General features: G+C 43.6%; 1 long non-coding RNA gene across 4 annotated transcripts; it reads right to left on the bottom strand.

The window, feature by feature from the left end:
* Positions 1 to 299: 299 nt before the first annotated feature.
* Positions 300 to 4,509, bottom strand: LOC123120134 (uncharacterized). 4 transcript variants are annotated; one of them, XR_006459342.1, is made up of 3 exons: positions 4,034 to 4,509; positions 2,866 to 3,688; positions 300 to 2,149 (listed from the first exon to the last, which is right to left on the bottom strand). It is a non-coding gene; the product is annotated as an uncharacterized lncRNA (long non-coding RNA). The 4 variants fall into 4 exon arrangements; XR_006459341.1 differs by lacking the exon at positions 4,034 to 4,509 and having other exon boundaries at positions 2,866 to 3,000; positions 3,455 to 4,027; XR_006459339.1 differs by lacking the exon at positions 4,034 to 4,509 and having other exon boundaries at positions 2,866 to 4,027.
* Between the last annotated feature and the right edge of the window lie 279 nt (positions 4,510 to 4,788).

Genomic DNA, 4,788 nt, shown 5'->3' with positions numbered 1-4,788 from the left:
TGAACAATTTTCATGATTTTTGTAATAAATATTTTGTACTTCTTTTTATTTTCTTCAATGAAGAAAACAATGATCATTTGAACTAATTGTCAACCCCAAACTTTTGTGAAAAAAAAATCTCTGAACTTGTCGTATCCTCGAGTTTGAATGGATGTAAATACTTTTTGCCAAATTGCTCCAGATTTCTGTATGGTACGCACACAATCTTGATGAGCCAATGTAAAAGTACATATGAACTTCCCGGATTTGAGAGCGCATACTTCAGTACATAGCGCACCATTAAATTGCTGCACAATGACTAAAAATGCATAAAAACTGCCAAAGATGCATAGTGCACCATTGAGGTATTAACCATTCATACAGATGCATAGTGCATAAAAACTTTGGTATGTGTACAGCAAGAATCTGAAAAAAAAAATCGGAATCCCTCTCACGCTTTTGTACTTGGTCTTCTCACATTTATCTCATTTTTCACATTACTTCTTCCTCTTCTACTAGTACCTCTCACTGGCCTTCTTTGATTCTGCACCCAGCAAGCCCAAGATGTCCATAAATAAAAAAAACCTGACAAACACTGCACAAAAAGATGTTGTTAATAGGGTTGCAAGAATGCTAAAAGAATACAATATAAACAATGATGCTAGAATAGTAATTGTGTAACACCATTTGACAACTACAATTCGTGAAGGAAATATATCAAAACATCCACCAAAGAGGTGCATGAATATTAGTTTCCCATGGAAATTATAAAAACTATACACAGGTAGCCAGCTTTTCTCCTCTGTTTTTTTTTTTGCATACTCAAAGAATACGAAGTCTGAAAGGTTCTAATTGTAAAACACACTCCAAAGCAAACCTATTTTCCTATTCCACATCAAAATATAAACTGTTTGAGGATAATCCAACTTGGAAAGGTAGTCATCTTTTCCAAGGGACCTTCTCTAAGCAATAAGAAGGAAGTTCATGCCACAAAAGGGACCTTCTCTAAGCAGTAAGTAGAAAGTTTAGGTCACAAAGTCTACTCTTAGACATATACACAATAAAATAAAACAATGATCACTTGAACTAATTGGAGAATAACACGCGAGCTCATAGCATTTGATCACTTGATCTTATAGCAATAGGAATAAGAAATATGTACGGCCTCCGACCTGTGGAGATTATAAGAAATTTGTAAATACTAGTACTGCAACCAACATTTATAAATACTAGTGAACTTGAACGTATGGTCTCTCGAGATTTGAACTGATTGTGTTACAAGCACACGCACAAAAATCCAACGAAGCTGATATCAATACATGTTAAAAAGATAATCAAGTTCATGTATATTAATTTTGAGAAGTTCAGAAAGAAACTTTTTTTAAAGTTTGTACTGAAAAGATGTGCAAACATATGCAAACATATTTAGTGCTATTTTTTAGGAAGGAACTCAATTCAACAAAACATATGCAAACATCTCGGCTTCAAACTTCTGTATTTTTCTTATTTGAGCTTACTTCTCTTGAGATTTGAACTGATTTGTGTTACAAGCACACGAACAACTCCGAATGAGATGATGTTAGTACATGTAAAAAAGATGACCAAGTGCATGTATATTAACTGGAGAAGTTCAAAAAGGAGCTTCATCTTCACCATACTGACTAGACCAATACTGAAAAATTGATGTACAAGAGGGAGACCAGCTTAAGTTCAAAGTACACAAACATAAGCTGCAAGCTCTATGCAAAGTAAACTAGCATCTATTTTGAAAGCATCTATTTTCGAAATGGATGGTTATAGGTTTAGACAGAAGTTAAGTTTCAGCAATGCCCTTGCGGCAAAGCAAACTAAAATGTATCATTTTGCCTCAGGACTCTGCACATTTAAAGCATAATGCACTGAAAAGAACACACAAGTTGAACTGAAAATCAAAACAAAAGTTGGGGTAGCATGCCTGTGAGGAAGGAGGTCGAGGGCAGCAGGGCGCACAGTGGGCGAAGGACGCACAAGGAAGATGAGTTACCTCGTCGCTAGGCTACGAGGCGACCTCCATCGTGGAGGTCCTCGGGTTGGAGTGCATCAGCAACGAGTGGTGGGGCTGCGACAGGGGACAGTTTGGAGCGTGCACGCATGGCGACGTCATCCTTGTCGTCATGGAGAAGTAGGACTGCTGAAGACATTGCAAAGCAGCACAACAATATTACATGTTTCCTAAAGTTGAGTAAAACATGTTTGAGATTATCAACAGTACACATATCATATCTTTCAGCTATCAGTTCAAGAGTCGAAAACTTTTCGAACTGATGTTTTTCTGTCATCGAACTGATGTAATTTTTTGTATTTTCAATTGTTGTAAAATATGTAGTTGAACTTATAGAATTCCATTTTGTAATTTTGCTCTTATAAAGATCATGTGTGTTTGTTTACGTACTGAAAACGGAATACATACTGAACTTGGCAATATGGAAACAACAATACTTCATATTCATTATCTCTTTGTTGCCATATGGTTAGAGCTTACAGCTACATGAGCAAAATCTTTTATTGTATTTTGTAATAACATGACATATAGTATAAAACCAAACTGGGTTTTAACACATACAATTGAACTTTTTCTGTACGTCTTTTTTGAACTGATGACATATATACATGGTGAACTATAGAGCATCAGTTTTGCAGTAAACACAACTCATATTTTCAGAATCAGGAGATGGATCGAACTGATTGTTCTAGGTACGGTGAACTGATTTTTGCAGATAAAAATCTAGTTTCTAGGTACGGCGGACTGCTACTCACGACTAACTCGACTATCTCGATGGCATGGGGTCGAACTGAGGACGGCTATGGGAGTAGGGAGCATCGAGCGCGGCGGGTGTTGGCGCGTACCTAGGTGAAGCAGGAAGGAGACACGCATGTGAACAAAGGCTGGCTGCTTTGGGCCCCGCGGTTGGAGGCCGTCTTCAGCCATGGCAAGCACCGGGGTGCACCTTCCTCAGTCGCGGAGCAACTTGCGCCTCCACACTTTCCCACAAATTGTCCAGAACACAAGGTTTAGCAACATGATAATTAGTAGTAGTAGTAGTAGCATTAATGTAGGTGGCAAGGTAGCAGTGGCAAAAAAGTAGGCAACTATTCTTAATTTGCTCCACAACAGCTTCAGTTCACATTTTGCTACTACTTTCAGTTGGAAAAGAAGACAAAACGGATAGAAAATTCCCCAGTGGGGGTAGTGAACCTTTTTACTGAACAACTACAATTCTACCATATAGTAAACTGTTGTATAATTAGAAAACAGTCTGAATTTTTTGCACAAACACCGTACTGTTTTATATGTTTTCCAAGAACTTGAGATAGCTCACGTACTGAACTGAGAACACCTAGTTTGTGTTTCAGGAGATAAAATAGACATCCTCTCCTTTTTGTGATAAAACTAGTGTGGACTTGGGAGGAGCGGCAGTGTGGACGGACAATTAACCTCTCTTTTCTCTTGCTCCTGAATGCATGCAGCTGGGATCCCGAGGCGACAGAGGTGGTCGTGGCGCGGCGGGGAGGAGCAGGAAGGGGCGGAGGTGGTTGTTGCCTATGCTACGCCTTCCCACCGGTGGCCTCCCCTGTGGAGGCAGATCCATGGTCCGTCGCGGAGGTGGGAGGCGAGGGCGCGGTGCGTCGCCGGATGTTAGATGAAATTCGAACTAGATTAGATGAAATTCTACACACACAAAATGCACGGTGGGAACTAGGTTAGAAGAATTCTTTTTTCACATTTGAACCACTGAGTTTTTGCACAGTGTACTTATATAGTTTCATCTTTATAGCAAGCTACAGTAGAAATGAAAATATGTTGGAGGGAGCATGCTAGATTAGAAGAAATTCTTTTTTCACATTTGACACCTGAACTTCGACTTGTTATCCCCAACAAACTCCCCTTGGATGTTTTGTTTTTTCGAACTTCCCAAGTTTACGTTTTCGAACTGATTGAATAGTAGTATGTGAGCTCACCAACACGATGAAATTTCTACAGAACACTAAGGTGCATAATATACACACAAGGTACCTGAACATTTTACTTAGCCTGGTCGAAGGAGAAGGTGCAGCAGCAGCAACAAGTTGTGAAAGAAGAACTTGTCGCCCGTGGAGATGTTTGCCTGCACGCAGCTACTTGAGCGACCGACCGTGGAGCAAGCAGTTGGACTGCCGAGTTGGACGGCACGCTGTGGCCACCGGATGCGGTGACACGAAGCGATGGCCCCCTGCGGGGGGTGGGGGTAGGTCGCCAAGGCGGCGGTAGGGACGACTGGTCGTGGCGATTGGTGGCGCTATGGTGGCTCCCGACAGTGGCGGCTAGAAGCAGCGGGGCCGCCGGCGGCGCGTGGAAGCAGGGGGCCGGCGGTGGCGCGTGGAAGCAGCGGGGCGCCGGGAGCGAGAGAGGAGGTGGGGGCGGGGCGGGGCAGCGCCGGGATCCAGGAGTAGGTGGGGGAGGGGCGGCGCCGGAGACGGGGAGGAGGTGGGGGCGGGGCGGCGGCGGGATCCGGGAGGAGGAGGGGGCGGGGCGGAGGCGGGATCCGGGAGGAGGTGGGGGCGGCGCCGGGAAACGGGGAGGAGGTGGGGGCGGGCGGCGCCGGGAGCATGGAGAAGGTGGGGAGCGGGGAGAAGGTGGGGGCGACCCACGCCGGGAGCCTGGAGAAGGTGAGACCGGGGGTGAGTCGTATGGGTGTAACTTCTTACCCCATTTCTAAATTTGTACTAGTCCTCTATACTGTATATTGCGCTACTCGTACTACTACCTCCCTCCTGGTTTACTGGTCCACT

The sequence above is a fragment of the Triticum aestivum genome, chromosome 5D (genome assembly GCF_018294505.1).
Source record: "Triticum aestivum cultivar Chinese Spring chromosome 5D, IWGSC CS RefSeq v2.1, whole genome shotgun sequence".
NCBI lineage: Eukaryota > Viridiplantae > Streptophyta > Magnoliopsida > Poales > Poaceae > Triticum > Triticum aestivum.
Note: the sequence above shows the minus strand (reverse complement) of the source record. Positions and strands in the feature narration are given on the sequence as shown.